Source organism: Apodemus sylvaticus, chromosome 2 (assembly GCF_947179515.1).
Source record: "Apodemus sylvaticus chromosome 2, mApoSyl1.1, whole genome shotgun sequence".
Lineage (NCBI taxonomy): Eukaryota > Metazoa > Chordata > Mammalia > Rodentia > Muridae > Apodemus > Apodemus sylvaticus.
In genome coordinates, this window is record NC_067473.1 from 169,250,920 (window position 1) to 169,265,862 (window position 14,943).

Sequence of the window (14,943 nt, forward strand, 5' to 3'; positions counted from 1 at the left end):
TGAATAATCTGCATTATGTCATCCAAAGACCTTTGTTTAACAGGATCTTTTGTTTAAACTATAAAATGTTACTCTCTAGGAATGTGGAAAGGTCTTTGACATTAAGGAGAACAAACTTGAGTACAACTAAACTCATCTATTATTTGCTTTTATGACTCAGAAATTCATAACCAAAACCAGAAGCCACGTCCTTCAGGATTCCAACCAAGACCACCTGCAAATGGGAACCAGCAAGGCCAACCTCCACAAGGAAGCCCACAGCAGAGACCTCCTCAAGGTCCATCCTCACAAGGAGGCCAGCAGGAGGGATCTCTGCAAGGACAACCCCAACAAGGAGTCCCACAGCAGAAACCTCCTCAAGGCCCACCCCAACAGGGAGGCCCACAGCAGAAACCTCCTCAAGGCCCACCCCAACAGGGAGGCCCACAGCAGAAACCTCCTCAAGGTCCACCCCAACAGGGAGGTCCACAGAAGAAACCTTCTCAAGGCCCAGCCCAACAGGGAGGCCCACAGCAGAAACCTCCTCAAGGCCCAACCCAACAGGGAGGCCCACAGCCGAAACCTCCTCAAGGCCCACCCTCACAAGGGGGCCCACAGCAGAAACCTCCTCAAGGCCCACCCCAACAAGGGGGCCCACAGCAGAAACCTCCTCAAGGCCCACCACCACAAGAAGGTGAGGAGCAAGAGTCATCTGAAGAACATCTCCAACAAGGACATACACAGCAGGCACTTGCTCAAGGCCAGCGACCACAAGGAGGCCCTCAGCAAAGATCCCCTCAGCCAGGAAACCCACAAGGCCCACCACAAGGTCCCCAATTTGGCAGACCCCAAGGACCCCAGTAAACCAGAATTCTGTGACAGGTATGATTCATATTTATCTCCTGATGGGTAGCAGGGGAAAAACACTCCTCTATATTTTAGTTGTCAGAAAGTTACCAAACTAAATATGGAGTAATAACATTGTTCTAGACCCAATATCAAATATTAAGACTGAGCTGTCATATTCTCTCTGTACTCTGAATACATTAGTTGTTCTACTTTTTCAGATATCGAGTAAGAAGCTGACTCCCTCACAAAGGCCTTCCACTGACTGAGGGATCACAACTGGAGATTCAGTATATTAATAAAATATTTAGCATTCAATTTTGATTACTGTCTTTCTTTCTGGATGTCTTTCAATCCACAATTTCAGCGCTGAAAATATTCTAAGGTCATCAGCATTTTCTCATGGTTTCTTCCTGGAATTTCCCCCTGCAATGTTCAAAAGACAGATAAATTGTACCAATCATAAGTGTTCCACCCTTTTTTATTGCCTCGTCTATACAGCATAATGTGTTTTTAAAATTACTGCCACATTTTTAAATACAGGCTGTCAATTTTATTAGACAATGAAAATAGAACAAAATTTCATCCTTAGCAAATGCTAAGGAAATTTTGAAAATGTTACAAGGCATAGGTGAAAGGGACACTGACTAACTTAATCATGTAGAGCATGGTTTGCCTTTCTCCCAATTCTTTGCCAAAAACTGTTATATTACATTCCTAATGCTAGTCCCACAACTGAAGGTGTATTTCTTTATTTGGCCATCTCTTCTGAGGGTCACTAACAAGACCTTGTTATCAGTGTGTTTGAGACCACCAGTCAAAAGCACACTCTGTATTATCTGAATAATATCCACAAATAATATATACCACTACATCCTAGCACATTCTAAAATAAACCTCAGTGATTATGTTCTTAGAAATTAAAACTGTAGGTTTTTTACTGCTGTTCTTCTGCCCAAATCAGCAATCAAACATGTTGGGTTCCATAGCTGCCTGCAGCTATTACGAAGTGGGTTTCTGGAACAGAAGCTGAGGGATAAATAGGGAAGAGGGGCGAAAAAAAGTATGGCTAAGACAATATTCACTGATCAAAGCCAGAAACTTTAATGGCGCCAGACCTTTTAACAGTTTGGGCAAACCCTTCCCCCCAGACTCCAGTCTGAGTTCCGGTGGAATTTGTCTAGCTTCTCTTGGAGGTCCTTGTCTTGACTGCTCCGGCAGCTGGGTGGGTCACCTGCTTAATTCAGGAATTCCTAGACCCGGAGGAACAATGAACTTAACCTTTACTTCGAGCACTCGGCCCTAGGTGGAGCAGGAACCTGGCTATCTGGGAGAAGTTAACCTTGACCAAAGTCAAACTCTGACCAAGTGCATGACTGCCCCAATATGGCTCTGTACACAAACACTCTAACCATTTTTCCCAGCTTAATAAATTATCTGTCTGTGCAAAACGCTGCTTGGGTGTGGTGAGTCCCTTATATGGTGTGTAACAACATGCAGTTATGAGCAACATGCCAATGCAAGAGTGTTAAGGCAGGTATATGTGTCAACTTGTACACCAGTGCCACAGAGAAAGAGAGAAATGGCCAGGCATCTGTTGCAGAAGAAGTAGGTTGGTAGGCTCTAGAAATAGGTAGACTGGACTGAAGTGGATGCAGCCCATCTAAGCTAGATTGTAGGGCTTTCCAGGGATGCTGCACACTTGGGATGTGTCTTAGGGTTTCTATTCCTCTACAAAACTTTATGACTAGGAAGCAAACTTGGGAGGAAAGGGCTTATTCATCTTACACTTTCACATTGCTGTTCATTACCAAATGAATTTAGGAATGGTACTCAAGCAGAGTAGGAAGAAGTAGCTGATACAGCAGCTATGGAAGGTTGTTAATAACTTGCTTGTTTCTCCAGGCTTGATAAGATTGCTTTCTTTTTTCTTTTTTTTTTTTTAATTTTTTTTTATTCGATATAATTTATTTACATTTCAAATGACTTCCCCTTTTCTAGCCCCCCCACTCCCCTAAAGTCCCGTAAGCCCCCTTCTCTTCCCCTGTCCTCCCTCACACCCCTTCCCACTTCCCCGTTCTGGTTTTGCCGAATACTGTTTCACTGAGTCTTTCCAGAAACAGGGGCCACTCCCCCATTCTTCTTGTATCTCATTTGATGTGAGGATTATGTTTTGGGTATTCCAGATTTCTAGGTTAATAACCACTTATTAGTGAGTGCATACCATGATTCACCTTTTGAGTCTGGGTTACCTCACTTAGTATGATGTTCTCTAGCTCCATCCATTTGCCTAGGAATTTCTTGAATTCATTGTTTCTAATGGCTGAATAGTACTCCATTGTGTAGATATACCACATTTTTTGCAACCACTCTTCTGTTGAGGGATACCTGGGTTCTTTCCAGCATCTGGCAATTATAAAAAGGGCTGCTATGAACATAGTAGAGCATGTATCCTTATTACATGGTGGGGAATCCTCTGGATATATGCCCAGGAGAGGTATAGCAGGATCTTCTGGAAGTGAGGTGCCCAGTTTTCGGAGGAACTGCCAGACTGATTTCCAGAGTGGTTGTACCAATTTGTAACCCCACCAGCAGTGGAGGAGTGTTCGTCTTTCTCCACACCCTCTCCAACACCTGCTGTCTCCTGAATTTTTAATCTTAGCCATTCTGACTGGTGTAAGATGAAATCTTAGGGTTGTTTTGATTTGCATTTCTCTAATGACTAATGAAGTTTAGCATTTTTTAAGATGCTTCTCCGCCATCCGAAGTTCTTCAGGTGAGAATTCTTTAACTCTGTACCCCATTTTTAATAGGGTTGTTCAGTTTTCTGGAGTCTAAATTCTTGAGTTCTTTATATATATTGGATATTAGCCCTCTATCTGATGTAGGATTGGTGAAGATCTTTTCCCAATTTGTTGGTTGCTGATCTGTCCTCTTGATGGTGTCCTTTGCCTTACAGAAACTCTGTAACCTTATGCGGTCCCATTTGTCAATTCTTGCTCTTAGAGCATACGCTATTGGTGTTCTGTTCAGAAACTTTCTCCCTGTACCGATGTCCTCAAGGGTCTTCCCCAGTTTCTTTTCTATTAGCTTCAGAGTGTCTGGCTTTATGTGGAGGTCCTTGATCCATTTGGATTTGAGCTTAGTACAAGGAGACAAGAATGGATCAATTCGCATTCTTCTGCATGTTGACCTCCAGTTGAACCAGCACCATTTGTTGAAAAGGCTATCTTTTTTTCCATTGGATGTTTTCAGCCTCTTTGTCGAGGATCAAGTGGCCATAGGTGTGTGGGTTCATTTCTGGATCTTCAATCCTGTTCCATTGATCCTCCTGCCTGTCACTGTACCAATACCATGCAGTTTTTTTAACACTATTGCTCTGTAGTATTGCTTGAGGTCAGGGATACTGATTCCCCCAGATTTTCTTTTGTTGCTGAAAATAGTTTTAGCTATCCTAGGTTTTTTGTTGTTCCAGATGAATTTGATAATTGCTCTTTCTAACTCTGTGAAGAATTGAGTTGGGATTTTGATGGGTATTGCATTGAATCTGTATATTGCTTTTGGCAAAATGGCCATTTTAACTATATTGATTCTACCGATCCATGAGCATGGGAGGTTTTCCCATTTTTTGAGGTCTTCTTCCATTTCCTTCTTCAGAGTCTTGAAGTTCTTGTCATACAGATCTTTCACATGTTTGGTAAGAGTCACCCCAAGATACATTATACTGTTTGTGGCTATTGTGAAGGGGGTCATTTCCCTAATTTCTTTCTCAGCCTGATTATCCTTTGAGTATAGGAAGGCCATTGATTTGCTTGAGTTGATTTTATAACCTGCCACTTTGCTGAAGTTGTTTATCAGCTGTAGGAGCTCTCTAGTGGAGTTTTTTTTGGGTCACTTAGGTAGACTATCATGTCGTCTGAAAATAATGATTGTGTGACTTCTTCCTTTCCAATTTGTATCCCTTTGACCTCCTTATGTTTTTGAATTGCCCGAGCTAGTACCTCAAGTACAATATTGAAAAGATAAGGAGAAAGGGGGCAGCCTTTTCTGGTCCCTGATTTCAGTGGGATTGCTTCAAGTTTCTCTCCATTTAGTTTGATGCTGGCTACCGGTTTGCTGTATATTGCTTTTACTATGTTTAGGTATGGGCCTTGAATTCCTGTTCTCTCCAAGACTTTAAGCATGAAAGGATGCTGAATTTTGTCAAATGCTTTTTCAGCATCCAATGAAATGACCATGTGGTTTTGTTCTTTGAGTTTGTTTATGTAGTGGATTGTATTGATGGATTTCCGTATATTGAACCAACCCTGCATTCCCGGGATAAAGCCTACTTGATCATGGTGGATGATCGTTTTGATGTGTTCTTGGATTCGGTTGGCAAGAATTTTATTGAGTATTTTTGCATCGATGTTCATAAGGGAAATTGGTCTGAAGTTCTCTCTCTTTGTTGGATCTTTGTGTGGCTTTGGTATCAGCATAATTGTGGCTTCGTAGAAGGAATTGGGTAGTGTTCCTTCTGTTTCTATTTTGTGAAATAGTTTGAAGAGTATTGGTGTTAACTCTTCTTTGAAGGTCTGGTAGAATTCTGCACTGAAACCATCTGGTCCTGTGCTTTTTTTGGTTGGAAGACTTTCTATGACTCCTGCTATTTCTTTAGGCTTTATGGGACTGTTTAGATGGTCTAGTTGGTCCTGATTTAATTTTGGTATTTGGTATCTGTCAAGGAAATTGTCCATTTCCTCTAGATCCTCCAGTTGTGTTGAGTACAGGCTCTTGTATTAGGATCTGATGATTTTTTGGATTTCCTCAGTTTCCATTGTTATATCTCCCTTTTCATTTCTAAGTTTGTTAATTTGGATACTTTCTCTGTGCCCTTTGGTCAGTCTGGCTAAGGGTTTATCTATCTTGTTGATTTTCTCAAAGAACCAGCTCCTGGTTTTGTTGATGTTTTGTATGGTTCTCTTTGTTTCTACTTGATTGATTTCGGCACTGAGTTTGATGATTTCCTGCCTTCTACTCCTCCTGGGTGAAATAGCTTCTTTTTGTTCTAGGGCTTTCAGGTGTGTCATTAAGCTGGTAATGTATGCTCTCTCCGTTTTCTTTTTGGAGGCACACAGTGCTATGAGTTTTCCTCTTAGCACTGCTTTCATTGTGTCCCATAGATTTGGGTATGTTGTGTTTTCATTTTCATTGTGTTCTAAAAAGTCTTTAATTTCTTTCTTTATTTCTTCCTTGACCAAGGTATCATTGAGTAGAGTATTGTTCAATTTCCACGTGTATGTGGGTTTTCTGTTGTTTCTGTTGCTATTGAAGACCACTTTTACTCCATAGTGATCATATAGGAGGCATGGGATTAGTTCAATCTTCTTATATTTGTTGAGGTCTGTCTTGTGACCAATTATATGGTCGATTTTGGAGAAGGTACCATGAGGTGCTGAAAAAAAAGTATATTCTTTTGTTTTAGGATAGAATGTTCTATATATATCTGTTAAATCTAATTGGTCCAAAGCTTCATTTAGTTTCATTGTGTCCTTGTTTATTTTCTGTTTTCCTGATCGGTCCATTGAGGAAAGTGCTGTGTTGAAGTCACCCACAATTATTGTGTTAGGTGCGATGTGTGCTTTGAGTTTTAATAAATTTTCTTTTATGAAAGAGGGTGCCCTTGCATTTGGAGCGTAGATGTTCAGGATTGAGAGTTCTTCTTGTTGTATTTTTCCTTTGACCAGCAAGAAGTGTCCCTCAGAGTCTCTTTTGATGACTTTGGGCTGAAAGTCAATTTTATCTGATATTGAAATGGCTACTCCAGCTTGTTTCCTGAGACCATTTGCTTGTAAAATTGTCTTCCAACCTTTTACTCTAAGGTAGTGTTTGTCTTTGACCCTGAGGTGTGTTTCCTGTAAGCAGCAAAATGTAGGGTCCTGTTTACGTATCCAGTCAGTTAGTCTGTGTCTTTTTATTGGGGCATTAAGTCCATTGATGTTAAGAGATATTAAGGAATAGTGATTGTTACTTCCTATCATTTTTGACGTTATTTTTTAAATTTGATTGCTTAACTTCTTTTGGGTTTGAGGAAAGGTTACTATCTTGCTTTTTTCAGGGTGAAGTTTCCCTCCTTGTACTGGTGTTGTCCTCCTATTATCCTTTTTAGGGCTGGGTTTGTGGATAGATATTGGGTAAACTTGGTTTTGTCGTGAAATATCTTAGTTTCTCCATCTATGGTGATTGAGAGTTTTGCTGGATATAGTAGTTTTGGTTGGCATTTGTGTTCTCTTAGAGTCTGCATGAGATCTGCCCAGTACCTTCTAGCCTTCATAGTCTCAGGTGAAAAGTCTGCTGTGATTCTGATAGGTCTTCCTTTATATGTTACTTGGCCTTTTTCTCTTACTGCCTTTAATATTCTTTCTTTGTTTAGAACATTTGGTGTTTTGATTATTATGTGACGGGAAGTATTTCTGTTCTGGTCCAGTCTGTTTGGAGTTCTGTAGGCTTCTTGTATATTCATGGGCATCTCTCTCTTTAGGTTAGGGAAGTTTTCTTCCATAATTTTAATGAAGATATTTGCTGGTCCTTTAAGTTGTAAATCTTCACTCTCATCTATGCCTATAATCCTTAGGTTTGGTCTTCTCATTGTGTCCTGGATTTCCTGGATATTTTGGGTTACAAGCTTTTTGTATTTTGCATTTTCTTTAACTGTTGAGTCCATGGTTTCTATGGAATCTTCAGCATCTGAGATTCTTTCTTCTATCTCTTGTATTCTGTTGTTGATATTTGTATCTCTGTCCCCTGATTTCTTCCCAAGGCTTTCTATCTCCATAGTTGTCTCCCTTTGAGTTTTCTTAGTTGTTTCTACTTCTGATTTTAGATCCTGGATGGTTTTGCTTAGCTCCTTCACTTGCTTGTTTGTGCTTTCCTGTAATTCTTTAAGAGATGTTTGTGTTTCCTCTTTCATGACCTCAGCCTGTTGATCAAAGTTCTCCTGTATTTCTTTGAGTGATTTTTGCGTTTCCTCCTTGTTGGCTTTTATATTCTCTTGGATTTCTTTCAATGATTTTTGTGTTTCCCTAGTAAGGGCTTCTAACTTTTGATCCATTTTCTCCTGAATTTCTTTAAGTATGTTCTTCATGTGTTCCTGTGCCAGTATCATGACCAGTGATTTTAAATCCAAATCTTGTTTTACTGGTGTGATGGGGTATCCAGGACATGCTGGTAGAGGAGAATTGGGTTCAGATGGTGCCATATTGCCTTGATTTCTGTTAGTGACGTTCCTGCGTTTGCCTTTTGCCATCTAGTTCTCACTGGTGTTACTTGGTCTTGTCAGTGCTGGACTCACCAGTGCAAGCTGCCCCTTCCCCGTTGGCCTCTGGTGCACAGCTTATACCCTGCACTGCCTGTAGACAGGGTGCTGCTGTCCAGGCTGTTCAGATCCCAAAGCAGGCCCCTGAAGCCTCCCGCTGGGGCCCACAGGATTTACCAGAGCACACCGACTTCTCCCAGCTGGCCGCCCGGAAGCCCCCGCTAGCCTCTTAAGGGACCTGGGGATGTGGTGCGGCCGCCCAGGCTGATCTGAAGCGGAGAGAGTTGAGCTGAGGGCTTCCACCTGAGGCCGTGCCACAGATTGTGTCTGTGGACCAGATGGAGCCCGTGTGCACCCCCAGGGAGCGCCAACGGTGTATGCTGCTGTGACCTCCCCTTTGTTCTGCTCACTCAGCTGGGCAGCCGATTCCCCAACCGGGCTGGTGCATACAGGTTAGCCTGGTCGCCCAGGCCCTGAGTCCAGGCAAAAGCCTGGGAGGCCAAGGTCCGAGCAAAGTTCCCCTAGGGCTATGACTGTTAATTGGGTCTGCCAGGTGACCCGGATGGCCGGCGTGCGCGTCCGCGCTCCCCGAAAGCACCGGGAGAGTCTGCTGTGCTAACAACCTCCTGGGCGGGTTGACACACAGATGGCCCACCAAGCCACCCAGTTCTTGGTGTCAGGCCTGTGCCTTTTGGGGCCTAGACCCCCGTTTTGTTAGACTCAGGCTATGCTTGTTAGCCTTCTCTGCCCTCCCGAGCACTCTGGGTCCTGTAGGCAAAATGGCGGCGTGTGTGCTGGTCAGGGCAAAAAAACCTCCTGGCTGGGATGGCACCCCGATGGCCACCCGAACAGCCCAGGGCCTGGGTGCAGGCCAACGCCCGTCGGGCTCAGACCCCTGCGGTGTTGGCCTCGGATTATGTTTGTGTACCTCAGTCTGTCTGATTTCTGGAGTCCGAAATCAAGATGGAGGTGAGTCTCTCCTGACTGGCGGGAGGCCACGTTCTGAAGTGGCTTCCAAAGGCGCTGCACAACCGCAGCTGCTTGCCGCCCGGCTGGCCAGCGAAGGTCAGTGGTCATGGGCGCAGGGCCTAACTGGACCCTGTGTCGCCTTAGTTCCACTGCTGATGGCCCTTCAGCTGGACCAGCCACTGCTGCACTGCTGCTGCCGCCGCCGCCGCCCCAAGATTGCTTTCTTATAGAACCTGTGACCTCCAGCCCATTGGTTACACCACCAAAAATGGGCACTCCACCCCTCATCATTAATTTAGAAATTGCCTTACAGATGGATTTCATGGAAGCTGTTCTTCAAGGAAAGTTCCTTACTATTTATGATAAAAAATTGAATATTTTATTTATTTACATTTCAAATGTTATCCCTATCTTTTTTCCCCTCCTCAAAATCCAAATCACATCAGTCCTCCCCATGCTGCAATGATAGTACTCCTTTATCCACCCCATGCACTGCCACCTCACAGCCTACAATTCTATTGGATAATTAAGGTTTAATAGGACCAAAGGCCTTCCCTCCAATAATGCCAGATAATGCACTCTTACTTAAACAGTTGGAGCAATGGATCCTCTTGAGTTGATAGTTTAGTCTCTAGAAATTCCAAGGGTCTGGTTTGTTATTATTGTTTTATCCCTATGGGAATGCCAACCCTTCATGTCTTTCAGCCCTTCCCTTATATCCTCTCTTGATGTCCCTATGCTCATCTTAAGGGTGGCTGCACATATCACCATCTGTGTTGTTCCAGCTCAGACAGAGAGAGCCTCTCAAAAACAGGTATGTTAGGCAACTGCCAGCAAGCACTTCGTGGCATCAGAAATAGTGTCTGGGTTTGGTGTCTTCTTTGGGATATTCCCCAGGTGAAGTATTCTCTGGATGACCTTTCTCTTTCTCCTCCAATCTTTGTTCATGTAGCTCATTTTCACAAGGGCAATCCTGGGTTCAAATTTTGGAGATGGCTGTGTGTTCCCATCCTTTAACCTGGGGCCTTGCCATACTTGGATATGCTCTCTAAATGTTCCCTATTCCCTCTGTTACTCTCCCATGGTGAACCCTCCTACTAGAATTCTAAACCAAAATAAAGTCTCTCTTAAGTTTTTTTGGTCAGCAAATTTTATCCCAGTAATTAAAAAAAATAAATACACACAGGAAGAATATACTGTTAATATTGGACCATGTTTGTGGCTTTTGACACATTGTACATGTTAAAAAGAAGGGAGGTTTATAGTGGCATATACTTCTAAGACTGTACTTATATATTATGATGAAATCAAGGCTTGTACCACACTAAGCATATTCTCTTGAAGACAAAAATAATAGAAAATATTGATAGTTTATTTATACTCTCCTTAGATATATCTCCTGTAAAGTGGAAAATTGATGGAGATTATACTTCATAAAAATTCATTTTAGAGATTAAATAGTAAGTATGTTAAATATAACTAAGTTTCTTTTACAAATACCATTCTCCCAAGGATTACAAACACAAATGCACATAGGTGAAGACAGAGTATATATTTTAGAAAGAATCAATAATAATCAAATGTATTGTATCACATTAGGACAGTTAGAATTTATAGGTAAATGAAGATTTCTTTTAGATTTGTATATTTTTTATTTCAATTGATTAAATACACCACGAAAATGCCTAATTGTTAAATGCTGTTTTGTGTCTGTACTGCCCTGACATTGTTTGAATTTCTTTAAAACGTTTCATTTGAAATTAATGTTCCTAGTTCAGAAGATGCTTACATTTTATTATTTAAATCTGTATAGTAGCAGTAGTAGTAGTAGTAGTAGTAGTAGTAGTAGTAGTAGTAGTATATTTACTAACATATATGTAATATGCACTGAGACCATTTAGCATTATACCGATATTTTTGGCTGTGGTCTGAACATTTCAAAATGGAAATCTATCAAAGGTTCATGCCTGGAGAAAAATGACTTTCCTTCCATTACTTGCTGTTGATTACCAGGAACTCTTGAGCTAATTGTGGGCAATAGTGATCATCTCATTGGATTCTGAGAAAGCATTGGACAAAATTATTCATCCCTTCATGATAAAAGGCTTGGAAGATCAGGAATTCAAACCCATTCATAAACAAAGCAAAACAAACAAACAAACCAACAAACAAACAAAACCTGAACCAGTAGTGAACCTCAAACTAAGTGGAGAGAACATTAATGCAATCACACTAAAATAAGGAACTAGATAAGGCTGACCACTCTCCCCCTACCTAGTCAATATAGTACTTGATGTTCCCTCAGCAGAGGAGAAGAAGACAGCAGTATCCCTACAGGCCACGTGAACATCTGGGAACTGGCTATAACCAGCAGTGGTGATAAGACCTGCTGGGATGGACAACATGGTGGAGCCATCTGTTGAGTCTTGAAAACCAAGAGGCTCAGCAACATTAGAGAACCATGAGTTTGATCTATCAGCTTGCATGCAGGTAGATGATTTTGATGATGAGCAAACATTAGAAAAAGAAGAAATTTTGGAATGAGAGACAAACTTGCATTCTGAAATAGAGGATCTTACAATTGAATGTCACATTCCAATCCATGAGCTTTTCAGCCTCTATGTTTATGACAGCAGAGTTCAGTTACCTGAAGATGATGAGGAACAGGAGGAGGAGAAATGTGAAGATGCTGCTGCTGCTGGTAATGATGATAAGAGTGGCTGTAGTGGGGAATATAAAGAAGAGTATATAAAGGTTTCATGTGGTCAGGAGGATGAAACTCAGTCTTCCAACGAAGGTCTCTCACAATCTGTTGCTACCCAAGATGTTCAGGAAATCCACAGATATTTATGTAAATATTTTGACACCCAGAGTGAAATAGAAGAAGAATCTGAAGAAGATGAAGGTTATATTCCCTCAGATGACTGAAAAAAGGAAATCATGGTGGGATCCCTGTTTCAAGTTGAGATTCCAGTTGGCATTTGTAGATTCAATGAAAATGAAAAAGTATGTGAAAATGACTATCCTTGGGATCCAGAATATTTACCAGAAAATACAATGATTGTCTTTCTTAAGGATACATCTAGTACAGGGAGGGAGAAAGGTATAGAAGGAATTCCTGAAGTATCTCATATAAAAGACTGTGCACAGGCTTTATATGAATTGGTTAAATGCAGTTTTGATACAGAAGAAGCCTTGAGAAGATTGGCATTTAATGTCAAAGCTACTCCAGAGGAATTATATGTGTGGACAGAGGAACAATGTAGAAAATATGAGCAAGTGCTGAAGGCATATGGAAAATATTTTTAACTGATTCAAGCTAATAAAGTCTGAACAAGATTAGTTGGTGAAAAATTCATGTGGAAAAAGTCTGAGTATTATGATTTATTTGATCAGCAAACAAGGTTTGGAAAATAGAAATATGATCTTCATCCTGGTGTAATGGATTACATGGATCAACTTTTGGATGAAATTGAAAATGCACCTTCAAGCCAAGCACTATCCCCTCCCCGAACTGCCTCAAGTAGTAGTAATAGCCAGTCAGAGAAAGAAGATAGCACTATCAGCAATAGTGATCTTTTGGACCAGGAGAAATACTAAACAAATAGCTGAAAAGTTGAAGGCTTACACAATAATATACCAACAGATGCATAAGATAAGAAACCACTTCTAACAGATATGGGTACTAATGGTTATGAATCAAATAACCTAAACACTGACCCAAAACTTGCCCATATAACTGCAAGAAATGAAAATGATTTTGATGAAAAAAAATTGATAAAAAAAAAAGAGAGACCTGCCAAACAATGGTGGATAAACAGCAGTGGGAAAGAAAATCCAGGCTCTTCTGAGTTTTTCTAGGAAGCAGTCTCACATGGGAAATTTGAGGAACAAAAAACACAAATGACTAACTCGCAGGCCGATTTCACTGTAGTAAAGTCTGGCTTGACTACAATTTTCAGGGTTGGGGGTGACCTTTACAAAGCTGATTTCCTTGAAGCAGTTGGTTAACTCTTTAAATTTAAATAAAGTCCTAACTTAAAGAATGGGACTCATAATTCTAACTTTTGCAAGTTTTTTTACTTCAAATTTTGAAGCCTTCTTTAAGGATATAAAAAGATTACTAAATTTGAATGATCCAAAAACTTAACTGCACTTTCTCATTTGAAAAACAAATACTATATTTGACTAAAAGGTAATCTTTCAGTATGCTTAATAAAAAAGGAAAGAAATATTTGTATTTCTGCTAAACATCAATTTATTTATTATCTAGAAATGTCTCTACAGCAGACATTTTTCTCTCCATAAAATTTGAACTTCATCACTAAGGAAACCCTAAAGAATCCTGAGAGATATGCTAGAAGAATGTTTATATGTCGAAGTTTAAAAATAAATGAAGTCAGTTTTGTTAGTGTAAACTTGTAGACATTAATGATGTCTTTATTTTTATAATGGCTTTAAAAATACTTTCTGTATTTTTCCAGATTCTTTACTGCCTTTGAAAGATTTTTATATTATGTATGTCTTGACTGAGCTGTCCTTTCTTAATACAAAAGGCTTGTACAATGTTCTTAACTTGTATCATTGGTAAATTGAGGAGTCTGAAACTCTGAGTCTGTAAGCTTTCATTTTATTTTGCTAAGATTTTTCAAATGAATTTTTGAGTATGGGTATAGTTAAACTAGACATATTTCTTATCCAGGTGGTAAAAGAATTCATAAAGAATTATAAAAATGTGTTAATTTCAAAGTTCTACTTACTAACAAATAATTTGGGCCATCTAGATTTAAGCATGATACACAGATTACAAACTGGTTCGTATTTGCTATAATTTTATAAATTAATTTTGAAGAAAAAAATTACCATCAGCTTATGTGAGTAGAATTATCAAGCAGAACAGAATCCTATTCAGTTACTATCATGTGGACTGTAATATTTCTCATCATTTTCATTAAGACAACAGAAATGGAAGGACAGATGATGTTGCAATATTGCAACAACCAAGGAGTAACTGTTGACAAGTAGCAATATTAATTTTCATGAAAAAAATTATTTTAAGAATTTTCAGATTTTTCCACTTGTACTCCAATTTGTCAAATTTGACACTGTTTATCCAAAATGAAACACATACTATATGTGTGTGTATGTGTGTGTGTGTTTGTGTGTGTGTGTGCGCGCGCGCGCCTGTGTTACTTGAAGTCCTACCAAGAGCAATTAGTTAACAATGAGGTTTCAAACGGATATATACTGGAAGAAAGAAATAAAAATAGCACTATTTGCAGATAATATGATAGCATAATTAAGTGACTCCAAAAATTCTGTCAGAGAACTCCGAAAGCTCATAAACAACTTCAGCATTTTGGCTGAATATAAAATTAACTCAATCAAGTTAGTAGCTTTCTAGAACTCAAAGGATAAACAGGCTGAGAATGAAATTAGGGAAATTAGGACACCCTGAAAAATAGTCACAACTAATAAAAAATTCTTGGTGTGATTTTAACCAAGCTAGTGAAAAATCTGTATGGTCCAAATTTCTAGAAAAGAAAGAAAATTACAATCTCAGAAGATGGAAGGTTTTTCCCAGGTTCATAAATTACAGGATTAATGTAATGCAAATATCAGTCTTGCAAAAAGCAATCTACAGATTGAGTGAAATCTCCATTAAAATCCCAAAGAAATTCTTGATAGAGTCAGAAAGAGCAATTTGCAAATTTATTTGGAAAAACAAAAAAAAAAATCCAGGAGATCAAAATCTACTCTCAACAATAAAGAACTTTTGGGGAAAATTTCCAGCTGTATTACACAACAACAGTGATAAAAAGAGAAGGAATATTGTCAGGAGCAAACTAGCCTCA

At 39.9% G+C, this 14,943-nt stretch overlaps 1 pseudogene; it reads left to right on the forward strand.

Moving 5' to 3' along the window:
- The first annotated feature begins 11,491 nt into the window (after nucleotides 1-11,491).
- LOC127678141 (mesoderm induction early response protein 1-like) lies at nucleotides 11,492-13,099 on the forward strand (annotated as a pseudogene).
- The last annotated feature ends 1,844 nt before the right edge of the window (nucleotides 13,100-14,943 follow it).